The following is a 15677-nucleotide window of genomic DNA, read 5'->3' as shown; positions in this document are numbered from 1 at the left end:
GATGGTGTGCTATTTGAGCAAAGACCTGAAGGAGGTGAGGGAGCAAACTGTGAGGCTGTCTGGGGGAAGAGAATTTTAGGCAGTGTAAGCAACAAGTGCAAAGGCCCTGAGTTGAGAACGTGCCTGGAATGTTCAAGAAATACCACCATGTCCCATACTTTCCTTTGATTGTATGGTATCAGCAAGCAGGAGACCCACATTTCGTACGTGGTGACTGCTGTTACTCTCCACGTACACAGAAGGAGAAGTCCCAATGATGCCAGTGCCTTCTGCCTAAGAAAATAAGTGCCCTAGTTGGACAGCTCAGGGGGAGAGCCTCCCTAAAAGTTTCAGTTATGGCCCAAGCCTAAAAGAGAGGCTCTAGCATCAGTTATTCTCTTATTAACCCCAGTGAAAAACATACCTGCCTTTCATTTAGCATTAATGTCCCTGGATTAATACACTGTTAGTGATAGATCTGTGTATTGAATACCAGGGTTTGTAAATTGTTCTAGGCTGAACTACAATAAATATATGACCTTTGAAGAGTAGAATGCCATTTGTTTCTAAGTCATTTACCCATGGCTGCCTGGTGCCAATGTATATTTAATTCTATATCTTTAGGTTCATATCTGAGTGCCCTGCTCTGTTCTATTGGTCCGTGGTGTCCATTCTTACACCCTTCCCATGCTGTTTTTATTGCTTGTCTCTGCAGTATGTCTTAATATATTGTAAAATAAGTTCCCCCTCTTGAGTCTTCTTTTTCAATACTGGCTTAGCTATTTATGGATTTTTAGCCTTTCACGTACGTTTGAGGACAAATTTACTGGTCCTCGAAAATCCAACAAAAATTCTCATTAAAATTGAATTCAGTAGAACAATTTGTGGATAACTGACATATTAATATTGCCTTCCTGTTGAAAAATATAACTGTTTATTCAGATCATACTATATGTTTTTTAAATTTTATAATTTCCTCCATAGAGGTCTGGTCCATTCTTGATTAAGTTAATCCCTAGATACATTATGCTTTTTGTTGTCATTATGAATAGCATATTATTTTATACTGTATTTAAAATTTAGGTTGGTTATTTGTGGTGAGAAAAAATACTATTGATTTTTATCATGCCTAAGCTCCCTTATGAATTTTAATAGTTTTTTTATTCTGTTGGTTTTTGATGGATGATCATATTTCTGTAAATGTTTTAGCTTTATGTTTCCTAACTTTATACCCCTCTATCTTTGTCTTTTCTTACTGCATTACCCAGAAGCCTTTGGTAGTTTGTTAATAGTAATGATACCAGTGCTGAACTCATGGGAATTGCATATAAAACCTTTCTATTTAAGGCAATGTTTTCTGCAGGTTCCAAGGTCTTTTCCTTTAGTACTTTAAAAATATTACTTTATTTTTTCTTGTATCTAACGTTGCTTTGAAAGTCTGATATCAGCATGATTCTTGATCTTTTTAGATATCTGTTCCCTTTTTCTGAGAACTCTGCATATTTTATTTTTGTCATCAACATTCTTAAATTTCATTGTAATGCTTCTAGGTAGGGAATCTTCTTTTTTGTCTGTTTGGTTTTCTTTGATTTCTTTCAATCTGAGGCCCTTCATTTTTCTTTAATTTAGGAAAATTTACCTTCATTATCTCTTTAAATGTATCTTCTCCAATTTTCCCCCCTCTCTATTTTGAACCCATAAAATCTAGATATTGGCATGATTCTACCTTCCTTACCCTCCATATTACTTATTTTTCCTTTTATGTTTTCCATATCTTTATTTTTTCCTGCAGCTGCCTGGGAAAATTCCTCAATCTGATTTTACAATCTCTAACTTACTCTTTAGCTGTATCCTCCGTGCCATTTTTTCCTATTTGTTGCATTTCCCCTCTATTTTGTTTAGTCAAAGAATAACTCAGGGACCTTTAGTTAATTTGCTTCAGCAATTTAGTCACATAAGGAAGGCAGTCATTACACTATTGTTAAAAAACAAAGGCAAAAACAGGATTTAATACACAAAAGAGAGAGGAAAGAGGCCACATTCTGGAAATAGTGATTGGTGTGCACATATTTGGGGTACAGTTGTCAGCCAGCAGCTTGAATAAGCGCGATAGGGGTATCAAAGAAAACAATTACAGTAGTTTGTGGATTTTCGGAAACCTGTGAGCGTTTAATGAGGGGACCTCATATTTCCACTTTCTAATGATTTTTTGGTTCAGATTGCCAGTATCTTCGTTTATCTCCTTAAGTATATTCATTATGCATCTTTGAAATTCTTGGTTCATCTGTTCTAATAATTCTGATTCAGTTGGTATATGTGATTCAATTTGTTGTCTGCATTTCGTGGTCTCTTTGCTCCCCGACAAGTGCCGGGTTATTTTGGCCTGTGAGCTCCTGTGCCCGTGGGAGTGTCTGGTAATGTGGATTGGGGAGGAGGCATGTGTGATCCTCCAGACGAATTTGAGAAGGAAGCCTGTGAGCCCCTGTCACCACAGCATTAGTGTTAAGCAGTCTTATTTGTTTTCACTCCATTCAACAAAGGCAACTCTGTTCAGGGTTACACTGTTGATCTCTAAGGAAGAAGTAGCTTTGAGAGACCCACTTCCCAGTTCGTAATCCATCAACCCTGGGATTTGGAGGGGGAGGGGCATAGAAAGTGTCAGAGGGGAGCTGGTCAGCCTGTTGTTTTCATCAACCCATCTCCCCAGCCAAGTGCACTAAATGCTGCTACTCTGATATAAGTCATGGACAGGCTGGGAATGTTGCTGCTGGTTTCTGCTTTCCTCCAGGCCGTCTCATGGCTGCTTCTGGTCGCCCACCACCCCAGGCAGAGCCCCGTGCCCCCCAAAAAACACATCTACTTCCCACACTATTTCAAAACTGCCTTCAGACTCCCAAGGAGTTTCTTGTTTTGTTGTTTTTATTATTCATTTCTCAAATTCATGTTTTTTCTTAATTCTAGAATTTTTCCAGGGTTCATGGGAGAGAGGGGTTAATAAGTTATGAAGCTACATTATTATTTCTACAACATTAAGATATGTGGTATATTAGTTTACTAGGGCTGCCATAACAAAATAGTACCCCAGACTGGGTGGCTTAAACAACAGAAATTTATTTTCTCACAATCCTGAAGGCTAGGAGACCAAGATCGAGGTGTCCGCAAGGCTGCTTTCTTTGGAGGCCTTTCTCCTTGGCTTGTACATAGCCATCTCCCTGTGTTTTCACATTTTCTTCCCTCTGTAACTATCAGTGTCCAAATCTCCTGTTCTTATAAGAACATCAATCATATTGGATTAGGGCCCACCCTAATACCTCATTTAACTTAATTATCTCTTTAAAGACCCTGTCTCCAAATACAGTCACATTTTGAAGTACTAGGGATTAGGACTTCAACATATGAATTTGGAGACTCTACAGCTCAGCCCATAATGTATGGCGTTTACATTCCCTTATGGAGCTGTAATTCCATATTTGATTTAGCTTATTTCTCCTTTATTTTTTTTAATTGTTTTTATAGTTTTAAATTTTATTTTTGGAATTGGAATCAAAATCACATTCATACATTGATGTTAGTGGATGTGACTCTTAAGCCTCTTTAAAAAAATTTTTTTATTGAAATATAGTTAATGTACAATATTTTATCTTACAGATGTATAATAGTGATTCACAATTTTTAAAGGTTATACTCCATTTATAGTTATAAAATATTGGCTGTATTCCCTGTGTTGTACAATATATCCTTGTAGCTGATTTTATACATAATAGTTTGTACCTCTTAAACTCCTAACCCTATACTGCCCCTCCCCCTTCCCTCTCCCCACTGAAAACCACTAGTTTGTTCTCCCACTGTGAGTCTGTTTCTTTTTTAATTATATTCACTAGTTTATTGTTTTTTTAGATTTCACATGTAAGGGATGTCATACAATATTTTTCTTTCTCTGTCTGACCTATTTCACTTAGCATAATCCTCTCCAAGTCCATCCACGTTGTTGCAAATGGCAAGATTTTATTCTTTTCTATGGCCTAGTAGTGTTCCACTGTATATATATACCACATTTTCTTCATTCATACATTGATGGATACTTAGGTTGTTTCCATATCTTGGCAATTATAAATAATGCTACTGTGAACATTGGGGGTGCATGTATCTTTTGGAATTAGCATTTTTGTTTCTTTCAGATATATACCCAGAAGTGGAATTGCTGGATCACATAGTAGTTCTATTTTTGGTTTTTTGAGAAACCTCCATACTGTTTTCCACAGTGGCTGTACCAGTTTACATTCCCACCAACAGAGTATGAGGGTTCCCATTTCTCCACATCCTCACCAACATTTCTTATTTGTGTTCTTTTTGATGATAACCATTCTGACAGGTCACACCTGTGATATCTCATTGTGGTTTTGATGTGCATTTCCCTGATGATTAGTGATGTTGAGCAACTTTTCATATGCCTGTTAGCCATTTGCATGTCCTCTTTAGAGAAATGTCTATTCAGGTTTTCTGCCCATTTTTTCATCAGATTGTTTTTTTGATGTTGAGTTAGATGAACTGTTTATGTATGTTGGATATTAGCCCCTTATCAGTCATATCATTTGCAAATATTGTCTCCCATTCAGTAAGTTACTAAAAGCTTTTGCACAGCAACGGCAACCATAGCTTCTCTGATTTTGACTTCCTCACCAGCAAAGGTCCTACTCCATTATCATAACTAAATCTCTTGCCAATATCCTAAATTTCTTTCCTTGACTAAACCCCCGTGATAATAAGTCTATCTGCCTTCCCTATGCTTGCCCTGAGTCTGAGAGATGCCTTGGAGATTACAGAACAGGCGGATCATGAGAAATGAATAGTCACCAGCTTCCCTTTGCAGCCCTATCATGCTTCTTTCCCCACCTTGCCTTCTCTCTCCACAACTTCTGTGAACCTCTGCTCTCACCTCCAAACTCCCATCTACTTCCCCACTTACTTTCACCGGACAACCAACCTCACCTCCTGCTTCACAAAGAAAATAGAAACTTTCTGAAGAAAACTATTTTAGCTTTCCACCAGCCAATCTTCACCCACCCATATCTGATCCTGTCCTTGTTTAATATTTTAACATTTTATTCATCATACATTCTTTGCATTAATTTTAATCTGTTTAGAGATTGCACTAAAATAGTGTTTATCTTAATTACGGAGGGTTTATTTTTTTGGTGCCTCCCTAAATTTGGTGCCCTAGTTGAGTGCCTTATTCGCCTCACTGTAGCCCCAGCCCTGCTCCATCCCTCACTCCCTCCTTTCCTCTTGCATTTTCTGCTGACTCTCACCACATACTCTGAATTCTGCAACCCCACCTCCTCAGGAGCCTAGAATTTTGTGCTTTCCACTCTCTCTTCTGTATCTTCAATCTTTTCCTTGCAAATGGACCTTTCCCTTCTGTATTTAAATGAGCTCAACTCAAAATGTTCCAACTAAAAAAGCCAAACCAAAACGAACACCTCCTTCAACCTCAGAACCCCTGCAGCTGCTGCTCACACTCTCCCCTCCCCTTCAGAGCTAAACCTGTAGAAAGTAGTGTCTCTTTTCCCATGCCACCCACTCCTGATACAGCCTACCCTAATCTGGATTCCACCCGCACTGCCCAGGGCCTTTCTTTCTCCATCGAGGTCATCAACTATCTCCATGTGGTTAAGCCCTGTAGGCTCTTATCAGAGCTCATCCTGTGTGACCAGCATCCAACATTATTGGCCATAATTTATTTACTGAAACACTTTCTTACTTTGGTCTCCATGACAACAAACTTGCCTGGCTTCCTTCCTTTCTCTCTGGCCATTGTTTCTCAGTCTCACTGGTCCGTCACCACTCTTACTCAATCATTGAATGCAGGAATCCTTTCAGGGCTGGATTTTAGACCTTCTTCTCTTCAATCATATTCTTTTCTCAGTTTAGACTTTTTTAGGTGTTCCTATCCATTCCCAGGTGTTCTTATCCATTCCTCTAGCTTTGTTTACCATCCACTTGCTGATGACTCCTAAACATATATTTCCATCCAAGATCTTGGTGGATCTCAGCACCAGATCTACATGACCAATTGCCTACTCATGAACACCTGCAAGTCCACACATCCAAAAGTGAACTCATCATCTTCACCCCCAAAACCTACTGTCATTTCTTTTCTCAGTAAATGGTTCTAAAAACCACATAGTTGGATTCACTTTGGGGAGTCACTTTTGTCTTCTTCACCTTCCTTAATCATAAGGCTACAAAGCTTCGAGTGATGTGGGTTGTGCTGACCTCTGCAGTTTTAGCAGGAAATAACTTCTATCTCCTTCCATACTTAACTTCTTTGGGTACCTCGACACCCCATGCTTGTTCTTATCTGAAAGTGTTTCCAGCCTACTTCCTCTCATTGTTTAGATCAGAGATTAAACTTCTTCTCCAGAATGTTTCCCTCAAATCCCCAGATTTGGTTAGATTCTGCTCTTTATGAGATCTGCTTCCTTCCTTGGCATGTTTTTTTTTTTTTAGAATAAAGATTCGACTGTGTAAGAAAAAGACCTTAAATGGCAGTGGCTTAAATGACATAGAAGTTTGTCTGGGAAGTTAAACCTTGGCCTTGTAACTCAAAGATGTCCAGGGCCCAGGGCCCTTCTGTCTTGTTGCTCCACTATTTCTACTATGCCATCTTTATCCCCATGTTCCAGACAGCTCAGCACTCTGTGTGCCTTCCAGCCAGTGGAAAGAGGGAAAAAATTGAAAGGGAGAATGGGCCTTTCCTCTTAAGGTCACACCCAGAAGTCAGGCCCATTATTCATGCTTATATCCCATCTGTTGGAACTTAGTCACATAACCACACACTAGTTGCAGAGGAAACTGAGAAAAATGTTGTTTTGGTTCTGTGGACAGTTAACTATGAACAGTGAAAGTCTATTGTGGTTGAAAAAGGGGAGATCAAATATTCAGACAGCTAACAGTTTCTGCCACAATCCTGGTGAAACCCACGTATCCATGCACACTCTCTTCCTGCACAGAAAGCACACTCATCCCTTCCCCGGTGGAGACCACCCCTGGATTCTATTCAGCAAGTGCATCCAGCTCAGTGTCTACAATCTCTGAGGGATGTGCCGTCCTCTTCATCAGGCTCAGATCAGGCTCTTCTTGGTCCAGCCACTTCTAAAACAAGTGACAGGTTGTCTGCTCTGATCATACCCAATATGAAATAGAAGGAGCAGGATAGATGTAATAAGAATGCTTATCTGGGGGAGGAGGAGAAAGAGGAGGAGGGGGAAGGAAGGGAAAACATAGGTAGTCACTGGGCCACAGAAATGACTAATTCTGCTGAGCAGGAACTGGAAAGACTCTGGGCTCAGACTGGTTAAACTCCTGTGGCCAGCACTGTTTCTGCTATCAGAGAGATGGGGAAAGGAGGGGGAGTCTCTCCCACCTTTATCTTCTGTGGGTCTCATCTGATAATACCTGTTTCTCTTATATTTGCTTGGTATGAATGTCTTTGCTATGTAAAACATTTGAAAGTTTAAATAATTTTATTCAGTTTAGACATAAATACGTATGTGTGCCACATATATGAATATATATGTATATATATGATTTGCGAGTTAAATAATGCCTTGTTCTAGTAGTTTCTCTTCTTGTATGGTGTTATGCAATTGCTCAAAACATTTGTGGGAACTGGTACCAATCATGTCCTATCTCATCCTGAACACAAGCAAACAGGGTCCTCTGCTCTGCCCACAGCATCCCCCTGCATAATCTTGCTGACATGTACAGACCAGCATGACAACTCAATGATGGGGGAGGTGTGTACAAATTTTGACCCTCTCCTTGAATATATCATCCAAGAAAGTTTACTTTGCACATTTTTATATGTGCAAATATATAAAAATATTTGTTTAAATAAACATGATTAAACCTACCTATTAAAGATTTCAGATTTATTTTGAATTTGAGCAGAAGAAACTCAATTTGGGTTTTTGGTATATAAAATAAAATGGATTTTCTGTTATAAAAACTTCAGATATTTACTTACCATTTGAATTATAAATGATTCAGTTGAAGGTTATTGTAATTTAGCTGAGTCAGACTGAGAAATAAGAAAAGCAAAGTAAGCATTTCAAATAGGTTGTATTTTTAAAACATGTATAATTTGTATTTGTACCTTTGTTCAGCTTCCTAATGTCCTTATATTAATGTCCAATATATCAGAAACTCATCAAATGATTTTGAAAATTATAGCTTTTCTATGATTGCAAAAAGTTATGTGTATTCAATTAGGAAAATTTTTAAAATGGAAAGATGTATTCCATTGAGAATTTGATAGCAATAATACCAGATATTCTCTCTTGCATTACGCAGGCCCCTCTCTTTGCGGAGCACAGGCTCCAGACACGCAGGCTCAGCAGCCATGGCTCACGGGCCCAGCCGCTCCGCGGCATGTGGGATCCTCCCGGACCGGGGCACGAACCCGTATCCTCTAGCATTGCCAGGTGGACTCTCAACCACTGCGCCACCAGGGAAGCCCCAGATATTTTCTCTTTAAAGACCACCCACGGGCTGTACAAGAAGTTAGTTTCTTGAAATGCCACCAGAGGGCGATCAGTTCAAAAATTCATCTATCTGATTTATAAACAGGCTTCTGTGTTGCGGAAGTGCTGACAGGTTTTCAGTTTTAATTTGGAAAGACAGAAGAAAAAAAAAGAAGAATTAAAAAACCTTTTAGTGAGTAGAAAATATATCCAAATAAGTGTTCAATTTTTTAAAAGGTTCATCACTACCCTTTTGGGAACCTAATTATTATACATTCCTGAATATAGCAAAAATTTATGGAGTGCTTACTTACTGTTAATTGTAATAAGTGTTGTTGATAAAACTTGGTCCTGACATTTTAGGATTAATATTTTCTCTGGGAAAAGAGGCGTACATAAACAAATGAATTAGGATCCAGTATTTTGTGTACCACACTAAAAATCTTCAAATGCTGTGAAGGACAGGATTAATTCTGCTAAAAGCAAATAGGTCAGAAGAATGCTTCACAGAAGAATTGAACCTTGCAGAATGAGTAGAGTCCTCTGAACTTTCAGGTTACAGTGGTGGATTGAACATGTGCATTTAATTTGCCTCCCTCTTGAACAATCAAAAATAAGAAGTGTTTTAGGACCTAAGCCCACACGGATTAGAATAGGAGAAGAGACAACAGCAACAAAATTCTGGAAGCTGAAAAACTTATGGATTAGTGGTAAGTGATTTAACAGACCTGAGAAAACGAACCTCAGGCTGTCAGTGGGAAAGCTGAGAAACCAACAATAATCACACAGCAAAATCTTCAAAAGGCATGATTTGTAGGCTCCTTAAGTAAGGACTACAATTCCAGGACTGGAGGTAAAAGGGAGAAAAGAGCTAATATAAGGAGGACCAGGATGAAAACTGCTTGAGAAGAAATTAGAGCCCTAGACCCTCCCTCACCCTGGTAGAAGTCTGGATGTTTATTCTTATTGAGGGGGATTAAGAGATCATCCCTTCGCCAACCTCTTCCCCCTACTTGGTCCCCAGAATGTAACAGCTAGATCTTTACTCTTTAGGTGGGAGATTGGAAGACTCTTCCCTGGAGAAATCTGGTCATCCAAAAAGAAAACATTTAAAGGTTGATGTCAAGGTTTTGCCAACAGCCTCTCTACCAACATCACCCTATAGTGAAAGTCAAAAGTTCAGAGTTTTTCATCGGTTTTTAAATTTCCCAATCTTAATTTTGAGCAGACCACCAAGGATTACCAGATAGCTGATGAAAGGCTGTTGTATAGAAGATAGAGACCAAAACAAACAAGCACAAACAGAAGAAGCATCTTGGAGGAAACAGAAATTAGTCAAGAATTAAAAGCAACAGCTATAATCATATCCTCAGACAGAGAAGAGGGGATATTGCATCCATTAAACAAGAACCAAAGCTATGGAAATGGAAGATTTGGGCGGGGGGGAAGCAACTGCAAAGGGCTCTTGGAAATTAAAATCATGGCAGCAGAAAATAAATACTTGTGCTGTCCAACGTGCTAACCACTAACCCCTTTATTGAAAAGTAAATCACTTAGAATTAACAAAATTAAAAATTCAACACCTCATTTGCACTAGTTGCATTTCAAATGTTCAAAAGCCACATGTGCCTAGTGGCTAAGGTGTTGGACTGCTCAGATATAGAACATTTCCATCATTGTAGAAAATTCTATTGCTAGCACTTGAGAAAGTACATTTGAGGACACCTCACATGAAGTAGAAGACAAAGAGAAAAGATGAAAAGAAAAAAAAAAACCATACGACCATCCAGGAGATCAAACAATTGAATAACAGAAGTTCCAGAAAGAAAGAAAGAAGAAAGAAAATGGAGGGAAGAAAATAATCAAAGAAAAAATTCAAGAAAATTTCCTGGAATTGAATGATGTAAGTTGCCAGACGGAAAGAGCCCTAGGTACTTAGCCCAATATATCTGCTCTGAGGCATATTTTTGTGAAATATCAGAAATCCAGGGGTAAAAAGAAATTATTCATTTCCAGACAGGAAGAAGTAGTAGTATACCCAATATTAGGAAACAGAAAAGCTTCTGACTTCTCAATAGTAATCTTGGAAGTAAAAAAACATTGGAGCAATATCTTCCAAAATCTGAAAGAATATTGCTTGCAATTTAGAATTCTATACCTAATCAACTATTGTTATATTTATTGAGTAGAAACAGGCTTCTCAAGATAATCCATAAGATACTTAACTGTTAAAAACTTAGCTCTCATTCAATCTCCAGGAAATGTGACTTTCAGTCACAGAATAAAATGACCATGCAATTATAAAAGCATTGAATTAATTTTTTGTTCTATAGACTATGCTGATTGAAGAAATTGGTATTTGCCTACCAGAGTAACTGAACTCACTCGGCTTGTGTTAATTGACTTCTTACACTATTATGTAGGTGCTTCTATTAGTCAGAAAGCTCCAGGCTCTGGGGCTTTGTTTTCTGTTTCATCCTGCTCCATGTAGAATGTATCTTTAGCAGACTAATTCAAACACAACAGGAAAACTGTTCCTTCGATGTACTTGAAGTACTTTCATTAATAATGAAATAATATTATTGCTATGTTTACACATATTTGAAAACAGCTGTGGGAGTTACCCAGGGCAGTTCTGTGCTCCCCACTTAATGGAGTAGGAAAGTTGCTGCCAAGAGATTCAGAGAGCGTTCATCCCAGGCTCTTATATCTGGAACTTGACTGGTCCAATCAGAACAACATCTTCTACTCCAAATCAAATGAAGGTTTTAACTTTCTTTGGAAAAGAAAACATAAAAGGAGACCGCAGTTATATAACAACAACAAAAATCATGTCTTTCCCAACCTATGAAAGTATTTGTTTTTAAAAAACAATACGCCTTTTTCCCTAGAAAAGCCATGCATGGAGGAATCATTCCAAGAATGTGGACAGCGGCCCTCCTCACAGCCCTCTCCCACCGTAGCTTTCAGGGGTTGGAATGCTGATGCGTCCCTGTCAGAGGCAGGGGTATTTACTTTAAGTGTCATAGGCGTGGGGTCTCTGTTTAGAGATTCAGTCCGTTGAGGAATTGCTTTCTCCTCCACCAGGCCGGCCCAGCATGGTAGTCTGAAGCTGCTTCTGCTTGCGGGCTACACCACTTCAAGAAGCAGGGTGGTGGAGAAACCACCTACAGGAGGTGGGGAGGGCAGCTGAGGGAGCAGCGTCAAGTTCCCAAAGGCGGTAGCAGTAATGCCTGAAGCAGCACCCGCTATCTCATGCCAGCATCAGTGGTGGACAAGCTGTAGGGGGTCTTGTGTAGGTGACAGCAACAGTGGTGTCCTCATTGGACTGGCTTGTGGTTCTGGCAGCCGTCCAGTGTCCTTTGACTCTGTCTCTAAGCCTGTTCCTCTAGCCTCCTCACAGGAGTGGGAGCTCCAGATTAGCCTTTGAATAATGTTCTTCCTTCCCAAGTTATCAGAGTTGGATTCTGTCACTTGCAAATGAGATCCTTGCCAGGTACAATTTGAGAGATTAGAGACACTCTGATCTAGCTGTCAGGAGGGAGTGCATTCCCCTCTTCTTCCTTGGATTTGCCCCATCACATTGGGCTGCTCTGGAGGCTGTGACTTGCACTGGGTTTAGAGGAAGGAGGCCCCTAGAGGCTGCTCATCCCACTTTTAGGAGGCAGCCCCTTGGATCTGCCTGTAGCCTCGGCCAAGTGAATCCTTCACATCATATAGCCCAGCTCACCATACTAGAAGTTTAGAGCTAAAGCCTCTCTCTCTCTCTCTCTCTCTCTCTCTCTCTCTCTCTCTCTCTCTCTCTCTCTCGCTCTCCCCCCTCTCTGTTCCTATTGATAGGAAAGGAGTGAAGTAACAGCTTGACTCTCCCACCCTGTTCTTTCAATCTCGATACCACAGATCACCTTATCCCCTTACACACACCAGGTAGACTATGCATTATACATGAACATCCTAGTCCATTTTGTGCAGCCCTTAGGGCCAGAAAAGTGCTGGCTACACAAGTCTGGGATTAGTATTTAGAGAACATAAATGGATAGAAATTAAGATATGAGATATTCTGAGAGAAAATAATGAAGCCTAGTATGTGCTTTTGTGGAGGAGGATTAACAAGATACAGGTTCAAGGCTGGAAATGTCAAAAAAGACTGGGAACAGATTCAGTTATGAACATTGAAAATCTTTTCAGTCCCCTCCTCGTCTATGTTCAAAGGAAAACCCCTCTAAGAGTATGAAATGATTTTTTGTTTGCCTTTTAGAATGTGTACTTCTTCCTGGAGTGCAGTGTTGTGTATGAATCTTCAATCCAATATTTTTTATTCTATTAAATAATAATAAGATGACGATGATGACATAGCAGCTATTTACTGAATACTTTATATCAAGCACAGTGCTAAGTGATTTACACATATTATCTCACTTAAACCTGACACCTGTATAAGGCAGAGGCTATGACTAATCTCCTTTGACAGATGACATTGAGTCTTAGATAAATGAACCAGCCCAAGGTCATACCATGAAGTTAATATTCCAGGATGAATACAACATCGTAGCCCAAACCTCCTTTGTGGAAGCATCTATATGTATTTAACTACTTTGTAAAATCTCTGGACTGGCTAAAGGGAGTTTTGTTTCCAGTTTCCAGTTTAGTGTTCTCCACCTTGACTGCACATTAGAATCACCTGATGAGCTTGTAAAATTGATGCTGGGATCCTACTCCCACCAATGAAGTCAGAATGCTGTGGCTAGATAGATATCAGTATGGAACAAGTTAAGCTAACTGTATCGATTGAGATGGGAAAAGATTTGTCGATGGAAAAAAAAAAAAACCCACAACCTAAAATTTGGAAGTTATGTTTTATTCGGTGCCGTTACTGAGGACTATAGCCTGGGAAACAGCCTCTTAGGTAGCTCTGAGGAACTGCTCCAAAAGAGGTAAGGAAGGAGCCAGGATACACATAGGAGTATTTGCTGGGGAAAAAAAGAAACAAACAAGTAGTCAAACATCAAAAGATTACTGCTAATCACACAAACAGACATCTCTAGTTTATTATTTTAGTGTTTTTCTATGTATGGGAATATGCAAGAGCCTGGGCTCATTGAAAATATTCCTTTGATATGCATTTTTAAAAATAAATTTATTTATTTCTTTTTGGCTGTGTTGGGTCTTTGTTACTGTGCGCGGTCTTTCTCTAGTTGCGGCGAGCAGGGGCTACTCTTCATTGCCGTGTGCGGGCTCCTCACTACTGTGGCTTCTCTTGTTGCAGAGCACGGGCTCTAGGTGTGTGGGCCTCAGTAGTTGTGGCACACGGGCTCAGTAGTTGTGGCTCGAGGGATCTAGAGCGCAGGCTCAGGAGTTGTGGCACATGGGCTCATTAGTTGTGGCACATGGGCTCAGTAGTTGTGGCCCGAGGGATCTAGAGCACAGGCTCAGTAGTTGTGGAGCACGGGCTTAGTTGCTCCACAGCATGTGGGAACTTCCTGGACCAGGGCTGGAATCCGTGTCCCCTGCATTGGCAGGTGGATTCTTAACCACTGCGCCACCAGGGGGGCCCTGAGATGCATCTTCACTACCTGAGGCCGGTCTCCTGTTTTCCCCACCCTGAATCCCCTCAGGGTGCACCGTGGGGTGGCCTGGGTGGCAGCTGCTGCGGCTCAGGGCTTGATGGGGGGCAGAATTCAACGTTTACCAGGATGGCGGGCAACATTCTTTGTTTACTGAAATGGCAGGCAGCATGTTTTTGTCCACAGATTGCACTGAAAATATGATGGTAGATTCATGGTTAGGAGAATATGAGTTTAGAGGGAGAAGGGGATGGGACTACACAGGCAGCTTTTAGCTTCGATGAGTGGGAGGTTGAGTGGAGGGGATATTGGATAATGAAACGAATGTAGGGTCACTGGGTTTCTATTTCATAACAAGATTGTTATAAGTATCCTGAGCCCTGAATTCGGAAGGAGAAAACTATTGAAATGTACAGGTAATTCGCAAAAATAATGTCACAGGGGACAGATAGTATACAAAAATAAGGACATAAAATTAAATAAAGTCAGCTAATAGTTACTTGTCAACTGAAAAAAAATGCACCACCTAAAAGTTGTGCATTATATTTTATTCGGTGGACATTCTGAGGACTTCAAGCCCGGGACACAGCATCTCAGATAATGCTGAGAAACTGTTCCCAAGAGGCAAGGGTGGGTGGGGGGATAGCTAGGATATATAGGAGTTTTTACAACAAAAGAGCAGGTATTCAGAACATCAAAAGATTACTGTTAATAAAAGAAAACAAGGGGGCCATGGTGGTGGGATGAATTGGGAGATTGGGATTGACATATATACACTAATATGTATAAAATAGATAACTAATGAGAACCTGCTGTATAAAAAATAAGTAAAATAAAATCCAACACCACAGGAAAAAAAAAAAAAGAAAACCAGTTATCTCAAATTAAGGAATTTAGTGCTTTTCTCTGTATGGGAAGATGCAAGAGTCTGGGCTCACTGAAATCATTCCTTTGGTATGCACCTCAGCTATCAGGGGCCAGTATCCTGTGTTTTCCTCTCCTGAGTTTCCTCAGATGCACCATCGGGGGTGGCTGCAGCAGCCGACTGCTAGATGTGCTTGGCAGTCGGCAGCCCGTTTGCCTCCATCCTGAGTTCCCTCAGCGCTCACCATCCAGGCGGCTGTAATGTGCTTGCTTGATGGCTGCAACATCCTTTGTTTACTGATATGGTAGGCAATATTTTAGTTCCCATACTGAAAAAAAATGAATTCCAAAGGGATGGGCCTAACCGTCCATATTTTTTAAAGGTTTTCCAATATCAGTGTGCAGCCAGGGTTGAGAATTCTTGCCTCATCTCTTTCCTCTTAATTCAGTCTTCCTTCTTTGGAAAACTCCGTGTCACTATTTGGTAGACAGCATATAGAATCTGCTTGGAATTTGTGTTATTTGCATACAAGCAAATGGCACTTAACCCTGCAGAAGAGATGCTGTGCTCGAGCTGGCTTGACATGGTTTCTACAGACAGGCAGCTGTTTGGAGATGGAGAAGCTGAGAATTCTGCATCTCATGCCCCAGTTTCATTCAGCTCATCGCTGGCCTCCTTTTTTGCTACTGTATTATTCCCCATGACTGAGTTCCTAAGGCATCACCTTGCCTTGGGACCAGCTGC

The 15677-nt window shown here is 40.2% G+C and overlaps 1 protein-coding gene across 1 annotated transcript in view; it reads right to left on the bottom strand.

Moving 5' to 3' along the window:
• ERI1 (exoribonuclease 1) overlaps positions 1–15677 on the bottom strand; it is a 46684-nt gene that overhangs the window by 23463 nt on the left and 7544 nt on the right. The gene's annotated exons all lie outside the window — the stretch shown is intronic.

This window comes from Phocoena sinus, chromosome 21 (assembly GCF_008692025.1).
Source record: "Phocoena sinus isolate mPhoSin1 chromosome 21, mPhoSin1.pri, whole genome shotgun sequence".
In the NCBI taxonomy this organism is placed as follows: domain Eukaryota; kingdom Metazoa; phylum Chordata; class Mammalia; order Artiodactyla; family Phocoenidae; genus Phocoena; species Phocoena sinus.
This window is presented reverse-complemented; position numbering and strand designations above follow the sequence as displayed.